The sequence below is a fragment of the Panthera pardus genome, unplaced genomic scaffold (genome assembly GCF_024362965.1).
Source record: "Panthera pardus isolate Hobbes unplaced genomic scaffold, ASM2436296v1 HiC_scaffold_11, whole genome shotgun sequence".
In the NCBI taxonomy this organism is placed as follows: Eukaryota; Metazoa; Chordata; class Mammalia; order Carnivora; family Felidae; genus Panthera; species Panthera pardus.
Genome location: NW_026526666.1, coordinates 39,508,126 through 39,524,989, shown reverse-complemented (window position 1 = coordinate 39,524,989; position 16,864 = coordinate 39,508,126). Strand labels below are relative to the sequence as shown.

General features: G+C 35.0%; 1 long non-coding RNA gene across 1 annotated transcript in view; it reads right to left on the bottom strand.

Annotated features, from left to right (window-relative positions):
* Nucleotides 1–15,066, bottom strand: part of LOC109246289 (uncharacterized) — a 388,432-nt gene extending 373,366 nt beyond the window's left edge. The window contains exons 1-2 of the long non-coding RNA XR_002071290.2: nucleotides 14,898–15,066; nucleotides 9,845–9,918 (exon numbers count right to left, since the gene is read on the bottom strand). This is a non-coding gene — a long non-coding RNA (uncharacterized LOC109246289). The remainder of the gene's footprint in view (nucleotides 1–9,844; nucleotides 9,919–14,897) is intronic.
* Nucleotides 15,067–16,864: the final 1,798 nt, after the last annotated feature.

Genomic DNA, 16,864 nt, shown 5'->3' with positions numbered 1-16,864 from the left:
TGTTAAGTCAGAATGTAAATCAAAGCCTTGAAAAATCCAAGACATTGTGACATGAAAATTAAAAAAAAAAAAAATCTATGATCTTGAATTTGCTTGATATATGTGTACAACACGTTCCAAAAAAGTTATTCACGGATGCGTAATTACTTTCTGAATAGTTCATCATATACTAATATTGACATGGAAAACAATGATTATAAATTGCAGAGATAGCAAAAGAACAGAACTTTAAAATAAGAAAAGGAAATCTTAAACTCTATTGTGTAACAACAGTACCAATTCACAGTTGATGCAAAGAAGTTCAGTCCCATTTGATCTGTAAGGTTTGTATTTGAGCAGTTTAAAGTCTGTTAAATTGAAGAGAGCCGAATCATGAGGGGTGCACTAACAGGGAGGGGCGCTTGGGTGGCTCAGTCGGTTAAGCGTCTGACTCGGTTTCAGCTCAGGTCAAGATCTCATGGCTTCATGAGTTCAGGTTTCATGAGTTTGAGCCCCACACTGAGATCTGTGCTTACAGTGCAGAGCCGCTTGGGATTCTTTCTTTCCCTCTCTCTCTGTCCCTTCCTGACTCACACTCTCTCTGTCTCTCTCAAAAATAAATAAACTTAAAAAAATTATTAAAAAAACAAACAAAAAGAGACTACTAACAGGGCATACTATAAAGAAAATAATATCTGAATCACAAAATTAACTGAATTGGAGGCACAAAATATTTTTGCTTAATTATTTCTACAGTATTGTGTATATGTTTCCCATCTTGGAGCTACACTGACATATCAGAAGTGGAAGAAAACTGGTTATACTAAACTAGCTCTTCTGTGATTAGAAATCTTTACTGACAAATCTGTAACGAATTCTTATTTTTTTCAAAAAGAAAGTAGATTATTATTATAATATTCTAAAATAGAAACTTTGTGTTATAGACACAACAAATGCCATTGATTCAGAAATTTGTGTGAATATCTGCACATTAAGTTATTATATTTGTGAATCAAGTCCTTCATTCTCATAGAATTATCTTGGTTAAGCCAAAGTAACAAGTATTAGAAGACCTAAAGCTTTATTCAGAGATAAACTGAAAGTATCAAGAAAGCAATGAGAGTTTGGTTGGCTGGTTGGTTGGTTGGTTGGTTTTGTTATAAATGAAACTGAGTGTAGGACTTCAGAGAAAGTTAATTTGAAATTTTGGCTTGTATAATGACTTTTGGAAGTACACTGGGATATTTTAGATTTCTTACTTAGAGTCATTTTAGAAGGTGTATCAGAAATCATTTAGACTTGCTACCTTAGCCAACTAATCATCCTTTTTTTTTATATGATTTCATGATAAACATACCAACATTTGTTTGAGGCAAACATACCATATTTGTTTAAGAGATTTCTAACAAATTAGATAAGGAAATAAGTTTTAGTGGCTACCTTACAATAATAAGTAAATGAAAATATGAGTGTTCTTAAAAAAGTTTTTATTAAAAGTAATTTTAACTACACAGACAAAATGCAAATACAGAATCATTTTTTACTTTTATATTTCAGTTAAATTTTGATGTAATAAAATATAATATTTTTCTAATTTCAATGAGCAAAAGATATCACAGGCCTTAACAGAAGAATCTCTTATGAAAATAATAATATGCAATTATATGTTAAACTAAACTCTGGATATAATACGTACAAACTGAATTATTTTTTAAAAATAATTAGTAAAAGGGTTATTTTAAAGGTTTTATGCATTATGCTATACTCCATGAAATGCATTAAGAGAGAAGGTGGTATTTTAAAATGGTCTTTAAATAATCTTTCTCGTAAGAATGTTACCAAATGTACTAGAAGAGAAGAAATAGAGTATGAAAAACTTGTGGTAATGTATAGGAATTTAAATTAGAAAAAACCAGTATTATATTACCTACATATGCATACAATGGTCATTTTTATCTAAATATATATACATGATAATATGTAAGGTAACTATATTGGATATTAGAATAAAAAGCATATTACAGGTGTCTGTTATGATAGGAAATAAGTGAACATAAGAATGTCAATTTCTCATAAGAGACATGCATACTGATAGATTTCAGTTGCTATTTTTCCTTCTAGAATTTTTTTTCATTTATTTACTTTCAATTGAATAACAGAGTATTTCTTCTATGATGAAACATTTAAACTCTGTGGGGTTTGGATAGTCTATAGGATAAAAAACACAGCATTCAGCAAGTAACCCCACACCAATCTTTTAAACTGTAGTTTAGCAGCTCTACTGTCTCTCTGAAACTTACATGGTTTGAGATGAAGCTAACAATCAAAAAGAAAAATGCTTTTTGTTCAACTTTCTTTTCTTCTGTTCAGAACTTAGTTCTGAACAGAATGGATACCAATAAACAATAAATAAATAAATAGATAAATAGATAAATAAATAAATAATAAAACTGCTTTTGAAATTCCTTTTTTCACTGAAGCCTGCTACTGTCTATGCCACATCTGTTTCAAAGAGTCAGTTACAGCACTGGAGCAGCTCTGGTTTAATGGGCTGTTATACAGCTGTCTATAGTGGGCTTTTCTTGTTCATTTTATAAACACTGATAGAAGCTGTAGGGAAGAGACTGAAAACAGTGACTTAGAGTTGCAATTACAATGCCATGTACATGTTTTAACTATACATGTGTAAATATTTTTCAAAATATTTTATATGCATTTTTATTTGATTTTATCTATATATGCAACCACTATTCAACTTTTCTGTGGATTATTTTATCCTTAAAGATTATTCATAATATTAAATATAATATTAGAATGTATATATTAGATATAAAGGGTCAACTGATTCTAAAAATTAACTGGCTCTTACACTTACTGGCAATTATGGAATAGTACATAAAGAAGATCTTTATTCACATTATGTTTAAAAAGATCAGACATAAAAGAAGTCTACAGAGAAGAATATATTATTCCAATTATTTGATTTTGAATTTCTTTATTCAGGACTTTTCTCATTAAAGCTTTGCAAAATGCTAACAAAATTGCTGTTAACACTGAATAATCCTAAGTTTTTCATTATCACTCAATTATAAGATTAATTCTCAAATCAATACAATGTTATTTTTTTCCTGGACTTTAAGAAATAAACTTTTTCAGCATATTTTAGGTAGGCAATACAAAAATAATTTTAAAAATAGTTTTATTTGCCATGCCAATAATAAATAATATCTGACTTTGTAGTCAGAAAAAAAAGTCATTTAAGTAATACACAAATAAGTATACGTTTGGGTCCAAGATGGTAACATACGAAAACCCTGAACTCACTTCACACTGACACATGAAATCTACAGCAAGATGTGAATTTCCACTCAAAACAAACTGACAACTAAATGAAGAGCTCCCTCCACAACAAGAGATAAAAGAACCACATCAAGATGGGTAGGAGAGGCAGAGATGTAGTCTCAGCAAAAACCCCCACATTTGGCAATATATAATGGGGAGAGATCTCACAGGTGCAGAGCTTCTCCCAAAGGAGTGAGGGCTTTGTAACCCATATTGAGCACCCCAACCCTTGAGACCTGCACAAGGAGATAAAGACACCAAAGATACCTGGCTCTGGAAACCAATGGGGCTTACATCCAGGCTTATACCCTGAGAGCTGTGAGAATCTGGGATACTCCTTCTGAATGGGCTCATGCACAGATTCATTTATCCCAGGACACAAGGCAAAGGCCGCAGTTTGATATGTGACTGGAAAATATGGGACGGTGATTCATTTGCTACTCTTAAAGCATCTTCTGAAGGCCAGAGACCAGCTGGGACTGTCTTCAGGAACAAAGCACAGGTGAGCACCATTTTTGCACACTCCCTCTACCTTTCTAGTACAATTGGGCACACATGAACGGAACTTTGCTAACACCACAGCTGTGCCCTATCCCCAAAATTCTTGCTGCATTAAGAAAGTCACAGACATGCCCTGCTCCCAGCACTCTTCTCTTACACAGCTGAGGACATGGCCCATCCTAAACACTCTTTCAGCCTTATTAAAGGTGGCCTGCCAACAGGCAAGCAAAGTTCACACAGGGGCCACCTCCTGATCACCTATCTCTGGTGGCCAGGGCAGTTTACAATCCTGGGCCCCATGGGACTTTAACTATAGAAAGACACTACTGGGTAGAATATCACATCCAGGACACTGCACAGAGAGTACAATGTAAAACATCCTCTGCACAAGGAAAAGGCCTATTTATTTGTCCTAGAGCTTCACTCTGAGGCAAAGACTTCAGGTTTGCTACATATATACAGGCTACAAAGGTGCTCTCTGGGAACACAGGCAGGGAGACACCACCTTCCTGCCCTTTCTTGACCTCACAAGTACCTCCCAGAAAGGAGCTTATACGCTCATCTGAAGCCCCAATGTTTACAACTGCCACCCAGGGGACATCTCCAGATCTCTTAGTCTGGAGGTCAGCAAGGTCTAGATTGACATCCCATAGGACGATATAATATATATTTACATAAGTTGAAAGCTATAGCCTAAGGACCTAGATTCCAGTCAACCTGAAATCAAGTGCTGACTGAGATCCCTCCCTTTGGAACACTGACAGTTCTTGGCACACACTCAACAATTGGGACCTATCAAGAATAAATCAGCCTACTTAAAAAATAATCACAGGGGCGCCTGGGTGGCTTAGTCGGTTAAGCGGCCGACTTCGGCTCAGGTCATGATCTCGCGGTCCATGAGTTCAAGCCCCGCATCGGGCTCTGTGCTGACAGCTCAGAGCCTGGAGCCTGTTTCAGATACTGTGTCTCCCTCTCTCTGACCCTCCCCCGTTCATGCTCTGTCTCTCTCTGTCTCAAAACTAAATAAATGTTTAAAAAAAATAAAGAAAAAAAATAATAATCACAAAGTTTTGAAAGGCAAATAAGAGCTAGGACAAGTTTGAACAATAAGGCCTATCTCCTAAAAAGGCCACTCCTTCACATCTGAGAGAGGTAGTTTGCATAATTCATAGAAACAACACAGAGAGTCAAGCAAAATGAGGACACAGAGGAATATGTTCCAAACAAAAGAACAAGACAAAACTTCAGAAGAAGACCTCAGTTAAACAGAGATAAGTAATCTGACTGATAAAGAGTTCAAAGCAATGGTCATAAAGATGCTCACTGAATATGGGATAAGAATGGATGAACAGGGTGAGAACTTCAGAGGTAGAAAATATAAGAAAGTACCAAACAGAAGTCACAGAGCTGAAGAATGTAATAACTAAATTGAAAAATACACTATAAGGGTTCAACAGCAGACTAAATGAAACAGAAAAATGGATTGATCTGGAAAACAAGGCAGTGGAACTCACCCAAACAGAGCATCAAATAAAAAATAATTTTAAAAAATTGAAGATAGTTTACAAGACCTATGGGACAATATCAAGTGTACTAACATTCTGTATTATATGGGTCCCAGAAAGAGAAGAGAGATGGGGGCAAGAATTTTATTTGAAGAAATAATAGCTAAAAACTTCCCTAACCTGAGGAAGGAAACAGATATCCAGGTCTGGAAAGCAAAGAACTTCAAAAAAGATGAACCCAAAGAAATCCACAGTAAGACACATTATAATTAAAATGTCAAAAGGTAAAAGGTAAAGAGAGACTCTTAAGAGCAGCAAGAGAAAACTTACTACATATAAGGGAAACCCCATTAGACTGTCAGCTGATTTTTCACCAGAAACTTCACAGGCCAGAAGGCAGTAGCATGATATAAAGTGCAAAAAGGAAGAAAACTTCCAACCATGAATTCTCTGCCCAGAAAAGTTATTATTCAAAATAGAAGAATAGAAGAGATAGAGTTTTCCAGATGTGCAAAAGCAAAAGGAGTTCATCACCACTAAACTAGTCTTACAAAAAATGTTAAAAGGACTTCTATGAATAGAAAAGAAAAGGCACTAACTGCAAAACATATAAAAGTAAAAATCTCACTGGTAAAGGCAAATATATAGTAAAAGTTAATCACTTACAAAGATACTCTGATGATTAAAAGACAAAAGGCATAAAATTAACTTTAATTATACAGTAACACATTAAGGGATACACAAAATAATAACAATATAAAACATGACATTAAACATAAAATGCTGGATGGTGGGGGGGTAAAAATGTAGAGGTTTTAGAATATGCTCAAATTTAAACTATCAACATATATAGGCATATATGTGTTTACATATGTATACGCACACACATACACAAACACACATGTACTGTTACATGGTAACCACAAAACGAAAATCTATAGTAGATACACAAAAGATAGTGAGAAAGTCATCTAAATATAACACACACAATCTTCTTAGACTGAATCATGAAGAAACAGAACATCTAAATAGACTGATTACTAGTAAGGAGATTGAACCAGTAATCAAAAACCTACCAATAAACAAAAGTCTAGGACCAGATGGCTTCACTGGTGAATCTACCAAACATTCAAAGAAGATTTAATGTCCATCCTTCTCCAACACTCCTAAAAATTGAAGAGGAGGGAACATTTCCAAACTCATTTTTTAAAAGTAATCTCTGCATCCAATGCTGGGCATGAATCTATAACCCCAAGATCAAGACTCATGTGCTTTCCTGACTGAGCCAGCCAGGTGCCCGTTGTTGGATTTTTTTTTTTGTTTGCTTGTTTTATTTCAAATTCATTTTACTAGGCTAGTATTACCCTGATATCAAAAGCAGAAAAGATTACAAAGAAAGAAAGAAAGAAAGAAAGAAAGAAAGAAAGAAAGAAAGAAAGAAAGAAAGAAAGAAAGAAGAAAAGAAAAAAGAAAAGAAAAGAAAATTACAGGCCAATATCCCTCCTCACGAACATACATGCAAAAAATCCTCAACAAAACATTAGTAAACCGAATTCAACAATACGTTAAAAGAATCATACCCCACATTATTTCAGGGAAGCAAGGATGATTCAACATCTGCAAACTAATCAATGTGATACACCAGATAATAAAATGAAGTAAAAAGATCACATGATCATTCTCAATAGATGCAGAAAAAAAAGGAACAAAATTCAATATTCATTTCTGATAAAAACTCTCAACAAGGTAAAGGTAGAGAATGCATATCTCAACATAATAAAAATCATATATGACAAACCCACAGCAAGTATCATACTCAACTGAAAGGCTAAACATTTTTCTCCTAAGATTGGGAACTAGATGGAGATGCCCATTCTCTACACCTTTATTCAACACAGTATTAGAAATCATAGCTGTGGCATTTAGGCAGAAAATAAAAGGCATCCAAATTGGAAAGAAAGAAGTAAAGCTATCATTATTCACAGTGGACATATTATGTATAGAAAACTTTAAAATCTATGCCAAAAACTGTTGAAATAAATGAATTCAGTAAAGTTGCAGGGTAACAAATCAATATACAAAAATCTATTACATTTCTGTATACTAATAACAATATAATACAATGTCTATACAATAATTATCAAAAAAAAAACAAATTAAGAAAACAATCCAATTTATAAATGCTTCAAAAAAATCAACCAATAAAACAGGTAGGAATAAACGTAACCAATGAGGTGAAAGAATTGTGCACTAAAAACTATAAGACACTGATGAAAAAAAACTGAAGAAGACTTAAATAAATGGGAATGATAAATATTCCATCCTCATGATTGAAACATAACATTGTTAAAATGCTCACATGACCCAATGCCATCTACAGTCCAATGACATTTTTCTTTTTTTTTCTTTTTCTTTTTTACTGTTCTGCACCTCCCCGCTCCAATGACATTTTTCAATGTAATAGAACAAATTCTAAAATTTCTTTAAAACCAGACAAGACCCCAAATACCCAAAGCAATCTTGAGAAAGAGGACTAAAACTGGAGGTATCACGCTCCCTGATTTCAAACTATAGTAGAAAGCTACATAATCAAAATCGATGGTATTGGCCTAAAAACAGATACATGAACCAAACAGAAGCCCAGGAATAATACCACATATATATGTCAGTTAATTTATGAAAAAGAAGCCAAGAATATACAATGAAGCATGGATGGTCTCTTCAATAAAGGGTACTGGGAAACCTGGACAACCATAGGCAAAAGAATGTAACTAGGCCACTATTTTACACCAAATGTAAAAATTAACTCAAAGTGGATTAAAGACTTAAATGGAACCAGAAAAACACCTAGAAGAAAACCTAGGCAGTGAGCACCTTGATATTGGTCTTGGCATTGAATTTTTGAATGTGACTCAAAAAGTGAAGCAATAAGAGCAAAAATAAAAATTAGTAAAAACTTCCACAAAGCAAACTATTGACAAAATGAAAGGGCACCCTACTGAAAAGGAGAAAATGTTTGCAAATCATATATCTGATAAAGGGTTAATCTCCAAAATATATAAAGAACTCAACTCAATACAAACAAAACAATTAAAAACAAACAATCCAATTAAAAATGGACAATGTAAATAGTTATTTTTTCAAAGAAGACATATGGATGGCCAAAAGGCATATTAAATGATGTTCATTATCATCCTAATTATCAGGGAAATGCAAATCAAAAACCATAATGAGTATCACTTCACACCTATTATAATAGCCATTATCAAAAAGACAAGAAATAACAAGTGTTGGAGAGGATATGGAGACAAAGCAACCCTTGTGCACTATTGGTGGGAATGAAATTGATGCAGACACTATGGAAAACAATAAAGAATTTCCCCTCAAATTAACAATGGTCTACTATGTCATCCAGCAATTTTGCTTCTGGGTATTTCTCTGACAAAAATGAAAACAGAATGAAAAGAAAATATGCACCCCTACATTCACTGCGGCATTACTTACAATAGCCAACATATGGAAACAACCTTCTAAGTATCCATCATTGGATAAATAGTTAGACATTACACATGTAATTGCTTCTTTATCCATATGTGTGTGTATATATACATATTGTGGGAAGGAGAGTTGGAGGGTAGGCAAAATATGAACAGGGTCAACTTCATGGTGACATACAGCAACTAGACAATGGTAATCTATTGGTAGTGCATACAAATATTGAATTATTATGGTATGCCTCTAAAACTAATAAAATTTCATATACCAATTTTACCTCAACTAAAAAGGCTTCAAAACTCAAAATAAATAATAAAAATTAATAAATTAACGTGGTGACCTTGTAAATAGGTGAAATACATATTTTCTATGGGTTTTTAAAAAGAGGTTCCAACACACTAAACTATTCCAGAATACATAACAACTGGGAGAATTTGTTTCATATGTCATATTTTACTTTTTCAAAAAAATTGAGCAGTAAAAGTCAAAAGATACCTTTATATTAAAAGCCACTAGAGAGGCACCTGAGTGGCTCAATCGGTTAAGTGGCCGACTCTTGGTTTCAGCTCAGCTCATGATCTCACAGTTTGTGACTTTGAGCCCTGCGTCCAGCTCTGCAGCTGGCAGCGCTGAGCCTGCTTGGGGTTCTTTCTCTCCCTCCCTCTCTCTCTCTCTGCCCCTGTCCCACTTGTGCTGTCTCTGTCTCTCTCAAAATAAATAAGTAAACTTAAAAAAAAAAATTAAAGCCATTATAAATAAAAAGAAGTTCATTTGTTGTTTAGGACTAAACCACTTCCAATTACTTGTCAAATTTAATCTACACATTAAATACAGTAACTTCTGATGCTACTTTGCCACCTATGGACATTCAATAGTCATTTTGCTAACTAAACAAATGAACTACATGGAAAGGTCGTAACATAAGAACCACTATCACAAAAGCCTCTGGATGCAAAAACGCATATAAATTATTGTTCCAAAGTATTTATTCTGATATTGCTTGAAATTAAAAGATTACTTACATATGGAGAAATAATGTTGAAAAATGGAAATTCCTTGAAGAATAATTTCCATTGAAAGAAGAGACGTCATTGTGCTGAAAATTAAGATATAGATTTAGTCCCAGAATTCACAGCATCATTCATATAGATTTTAATGGCTTGATTCCATCACAGAAAGGAAAAAAAAAAATACCTCATTTATGATATGAGAAAACAGAAGATGGGAGGGACAAACAATTTGCACTCACTGCTTCCATGTAGAGAACCAACATTACCTATATATTTTTCACATTAAAAATAACTGCATTATTTTTTTCTCCTTCACTCTGATAGAACGAACCATGATATACATATATGCAATCTACACAGAAGTATACCGCCCCCCCCCCTTTTTTTTCCTGCTTAGGGAAGGCAGCAGTTGCATCTTAAACCCAAGAGTGACAGCAATGCTTCTCCACAGCACTTCTCTATTAAAGCTTCTCATATGTGAACAGAATGCTGTGCATGTTGAAGTATCTGTTGCCCACGTTCACAGCCAAAATTCCCATATTTGTGATTTGAATGCAGGAATACCCATAGCCACTCTCAAAAGAATTTATTTAAATCATGTCCTGATATCATTAGCACTGACAGGGTTTGGGGTAACACTCAGGGAGATAAACAGTTGTGATATATTTCTTCAAAGAATGTGTTCTGTCAGTGAACTTGTCCAAAAGCGTTGGGGCATATAAACATTCCTCAAGTGGGTTTACTTATCAGGTATAAAATGACCGGGTGAGGAGAATACAGGGTTTTGACACTTTGTGGTTTGAAATTAAGCATGACCCTTTGTACTTTTAAACGTGATTTGTCTATTTTTTTTTAATCTATCTTGATTCAAAAGGGAAGCAGTCAATGCTAAGTATGGCCAAGTGAGGGCAATTATGAATATATTTATAAAAATCAATTTAAAATAAAGATCCCAGCACTGCAAAAACACCTTGAAATAAGTCATGAATAAATAGGCTTTTCTCTCATGATTTTTAAAGCACCGCTATAGGGAAAGTCTGAAGATAAATCAGGTGACGAGAAGTTTGAAACAGCTTGCTAATTTATTTTCTGAGCCATATTCCTAGGCTAAGTGAATATGCATTTCATTATTACAACAAATATGCTGATCATAAAACTACCTATTTTCCTTTAACTAAAGGATCAATAATTTTAGATTTTGAAAATAAATTCTTACACTATTTAAAAACACTTTCTCTGGAACAGAATCATCTTTTATAACACATTAAATCATGACTAAAACTTTTTTTTTTAATGTTTATTTATTTTTCAGAGAGAGAGCATGCACAAGCTGGCTGGGGGGAGGCAGAGAGAGAGAGAGAGGAAAAAAGAGAGAGACAATCCCAAGCAGGCTCCACTATATCAGCACAGAGCCCAATGTAGGGCTCAATTTCACAAACCATGAGATCAAGATCTGAGCTGAAATCGAGTCAGACGCTTAACTGACAAAGCCACCCAGGAGCCCCAACTAAACCTATTCTTGAGAAGTATTACACATGATCAAATGTAAACATATTGTGGAAAAATCCCTTTGATACGATATATGTATTTTTAAGAAAACTAAAGTTTTTCCAACTCACAACTTTTTTTTTTTTTTTTTTTTTTTTTTTTTTTTGAGAGAGACAGCACAAGAGGGGGAGAGGCACAGAGAGAGGAAGAATCTCAAGCAGGCTCTGTGCTGCCAGTGCAGAGCCTGATAAGGGACTCAAATTCAAGAACTGTGAGATCATGACCTGAACTAAAACCAAGAGTTGGACACCTAACCAACTGAGCCACCAGGGTTCCCCTCAAATCTCTTTTCGAATTGACACAGTGTATTTTACTAGGTGACAAGTGAAGACAATTAATACAAATAGGTAACTTATACAATACTAAATGTTCTTTGCCAAAAAAAAAAAAAAAGACTACCATGGGAGGAGAAGGAGTTATTGAAGTATATATAATCTTCATAAAATTAAGCAAATATCATTAAGTAACGACTGAAGTTCCCCAAAAGTCTCCCCAGGTTTGTAAATATAATATCCAATCATTGTTTTATTTCTTAATTGTATTCAATTCTATAAATTGGATTTGTAAATAAATACGTAGCAGTTCTTCAATTAAGACTGACTAAATGTAGATCAGCAGGAGAACAAAATACCAATCTTTATCCTATTGCTTATAAGCTTATAATTATGGGACCATAAGTAGGGAGTCTAACAATTTCCAATTTTCATCCATTAAATTTGGTGAGACAAGTCCAGGCCAGAGGTTCAGAGTCCTAGCTTATAATCAATTTCATACATACTATTAGACACATCTACATTTATCTCACAAATGAAAAATCAAACCTGAATCTTTTAAACTGTTTCAATAGTCTAATTTATTAATGATGGTTACATTTTTTTTTTTTTTATCTCACTCAATATGTCCTAATTGTCCCTGAAAGGAATGTTTTCTTGAACAATGTTTGCCTTTGCCTATCTAGATAGTAAATTTTTTTTCTATTAACCTTCCAGTTAATTTTGGAAAATCTTGTTTCATTCATTGAAAAGACAGAAAGGAGATGTGTACCCAAATCTTGTGTTTTTATTACAATTAGTAATTTTTCCTAAAGATTCCACTGTCCATTAAACATTGAAAACCAGTTCTCCCTCTCTAATGTACAATTTCAAGACAAAAACAAATATATATATATATATACGTATATATACATATACATACATATATACACATACATATATACACATATATATGTATATGTGTACATATATACATGTATACACATATATATGTATGTGTATATATGTATGTATATGTATGTATGTGTATATACATATACCAGCATGTATACATAAACATGATCTGACTTTAAACACTTACATGGGAATCAGGATCTAAATTCTATTTCTAGGGGCGCCTGGGTGGCTCAGTCAGTTAAGCGTCCGACTTCAGCTCAGGTCACGATCTCGCGGTCGGTGAGTTCGAGCCCCGCATCGGGCTCTGGGCTGATGGCTCAGAGCCTAGAGCCTGCTTCCGATTCTGTGTCTCCCTCTCTCTCTGCCCCTCCCCCGTTCATGCTCTGTCTCTGTCTCAAAAATAAATAAACGTTAATTTAAAAAGATAAAAAATAAAAAATAAAAATAAATAAAATAAATAAATAAATAAATAAATTCTATTTCTAATAATAATTTTGACCTAACAATATGCTATTATTGATCAACTTTAGGTCATTCCTTGAAAATTACTGAGGCCCCTGAATCACCTTCTGATCATGGATACTTTTAAAGAATGTGTTTGTTTGGTATACTGTTGAATCAGAAACTTGAGAAATAAAACTTCAATATTTTTACAATATTTTTAAATTTCCAAACCAGAGAAAAAAAGGAATGGCTAGAAGGTTAACTGTTTCTTTTATGATAGTTCAGTATTATTTGGATAGCATGGATTTCATAATGATAATACTATTTCTAGTCATACTCTCCAATTATGCATATGCTCACTTACAGAAGAAAAATGATCATGTAAATACTAGCAATAAAGAATACATTAGAAAAGGTAGCTAAAACTTCTCAATGTGAAGTCCACTTAATTGTGCAAAGCCTACCTTTATGACCTTCAAAAAAACATGTATGAATTCACAGAACATATGTCAAATATGTTAAACTAAAATATGATGTAAAATTGTTCCTTTTAAAGGACAATTTTAAGGAAAACCTACCAATCTTTTCTTTTTACTTTATTGTATATCATCAAGAAAGCGGGGTCAAGGCTTTAACTTCATTTTGAAAGGGAGAAGAACACCTTGTGAGGAGGAGGAGAAGAGAAAAGGCCATTTTTCCTAAGGCAAGGTAGCAAAAGTTTAAGGGCCATCAAGTTATTTGGAGGGAGTAGGGGTTTCTTTGACAGCCAGACCCCTTGACATTTCTGTCTTTCCCTTTCTGCTGGCCCTGCCCACATAGGAGAAAAGGAAGATAAAAAGGCTCATAAGAAATGTAAGTGATCTTTATTGACCTGTGACTTTGGTATAACCATGGCCTCTGGCGTGTGACTGCAGTATGCATCTCTTGTCAAAACAGGTAAGGGAATTGAGCATTGGCCTGAAGGAACTTGTGTGTGTGTGTGTGTTCAGAACTGAAAGGTAAGGGATATGAAGAAAAAGTGGAGGAGAATTGGGGGAAGTTAGGGGAGGAAAGGTAACTATTGTAAATTTTCTCCTTTTGGAAAAAAAAACAAACAAAATCTTGTTATTCTGTAGTTTATTCATCTCATTCTCAATCTTTGCCCACTCTTTCTTAATTTTCCTTCAGATATTCCATTAATTTTCCCTGAAAATAATTTTCTTTCAAAGAAATATGGTCATCAAATTGGGAATAAATTGAAAAATAGCTTGCAGTCTCTAGCAGACTTTCTCAGATGTAATAGGACGCATTGGCTGGGAAAAGGCAGTTCTTCAATCTGTTAAGGATATGAATAAAACTGTTATCTCAGATCTTGTAAGAACACCCCACGAGAGTACAGGGTACGCTAGAAAACGGGGATGAGTATCCTTTCGGTTTTCCTAAGTCACGTTCTTTTTGAAAACTATTTTAAATCCTTTAAAATATAGTCATTAAAACTTGCTAAAATGACGGTTTTATTGCTTTTTTTTTTTTCCTCAGAAAAGGAAACAGCACAGAGAAAGATGTATTTTAAAGACAGATTCATTCCCCTGTAGAACACTACTTAAACATCGTAATAAAAACTGGGAAATTATTTCGCCCCTATTTCCTTTAACCTTGTAGGGCATCTGCTCAGGTTTGTTCGGAGAGAGTCATCTTACAAATACATAAGCAGACGCTGTCAAATATGAAATAAAAGATGAAAGGGAAAATCAACTCTAACATCATCGATACTCCCTGCTGTAAAATCCTACTCAATCTGTGCTGTTGGTTTGGTTTTTTTTTTTTCCCCCTGAGTTCACAGAAATGTTTCACAGAAAAAATCTGAAAGAGACAACCTCGCCGTGTGCTTCCACCAGACGGTTCTTTTTGCACATCCATCTCACCTCCTTGTTGCATCCAGGGAGCTGCGGGGCGCGCCCCGCACACCGTGTTAGCAACCTCTGCCTCTCCGCCAGATCCTGCTGCGGAGAACCGGCAGGCTGCTTGTGGGCCTAGCGGGGCGACTTAGCTCAGGTTCCAAACCAAATTCTGTGGAGAGGCTGACCCGCGCTCTCCGTGGAAGGTTCCACCTGGCCGCCATCTTGAGGGCGGAGCAGTGTTCCCAGGGAAGCTGCTCTGAGGAAAGGAGACCAAAATCGCGCCCGCGAAAGAAAGAACGCGCCGAGGTTGGTTCACTTTTGGTATCTGACCTCTAGGTTACCCTTCTACCTTGCTTCCTGCAAAAATACTGCACGGTCTTTGGAACTTAGCGCATTGTATCGAGGGACACAAAAGAATCTGTAAAGGGCATTAGGTCTAAACTGTATTGCTTGGAAGGATTTATACATTAACAACCACTTGGAATTTTTGCCCAAAGCAAGTCTGCCCACACGCCCGAGGCCAATAAACCGTGCCAGGTGAGAAGTTCTCAGTGCTGATTTTAACATTCGTCGTCCTCCTTTGATAAGGTTAGTGTAGGTAAAAATGGAGGGAGAAAACATTGTGGTAAATGCCACATTTATTAGCAAGGTTAAAATGGTTTTCGTGGCTTTTTAGTTGATAGGAAGAATGGGGGAAAGGGGGATGAAGATGCATAGATTTACATTTATTTTTGTTTTGTTTTTTGTTTTTGCTTTTTTAATAAAGTTACAAAGTCACTTTTCCTTGGGCTGCGGCCTTTGCCTACAGGGTACAGACGACTGCCAATAAGTTTTTGTTTTCATAGAGATCAGCTCACCATTCTTTGGACAAAACTACTTTACATACGATAAATGTTCAGTAATTTCTTGATATATTTTAAATGGCATTTGGTCCAGAATGTAAACCTCAAATCAAAGGCTAAATATAATCATAAATCCACAGACAGGTTGAAAACTCTAATTTTAACTATATTCATTGGAATTATGTTTAGTTGGGGAAAGAAATGCCACTACTCAAAAAAAAAAAAAATGGCTTACGTGAGATAGAAATATATTTTTCTCCATGAAGTCCCTATAGCTTCTAGAATTAGGTCCCATAGTTAGTCCCACAGTTGTCTAGAATTAGGTCAATAGCTCTATTTTAACAAGTCCTTAGGAACTTTGGGTTCCTTCCAGTTCACGAGCATTCATCATCTCTAGGGTGTGTCCTTTCTCCCCATGGAGCAAGCTGGTATTCATGCAGGCGACATATGGAAAGAGGGGGGCAAAGAAAAAGGGCCAAGTGCGTGGGCCAACTGACCCTTAAGGAAGATTTCTGGAGGCTTCTCTAGAACACTCTTTCTTGAAACACCCCCATTTAAGAATTTAGTCACTTGAATACATCTAGCTGCAGACTGCCAAAGATTAAATAGAGTGCATGCATGAGAGAGGTATTGTGATGGAAGAAGAAGGGACAGGAAGGGAACAGGCATTGGAGGAAAAGAGAGGCAAATTGAGGTGTAGTGCATTCTTCTACTTGAAATGACCCCTTTCACTCTTTTTCTTCTCTCAACTCTGAGACCACACTGTAAGAAAACAACACAGTGGGCATGCTACTAGCAGAGCTCCTAAGTAGAAATTTAAAATGGGAGGAGCTACTCCTAAAATCCTCAAACCCCCTAAGAACAAGGTAGACCGTGGAGCTGGGAAGGTGAAGGAAAAATGATAGGAGTGCAGTAAAGGGGTCTCTCACCCAGTCACATGTCCTCCTATCCACTGTGTTCACTATGTGCCCTCATCTACTGTGTTCACTGCGATACACATGAAAAGTCTCTGTATAGAGACTAAAATGTTTTTTTAAGCAGTATCTTGATTTTGGAAATGTTTTGATTTCTTTTTAAAATATTTCTAATTGTCACAAGCAATATATAACCTTTTAAACGTCCTGTCCACTTACAGTTTTATAATTAATA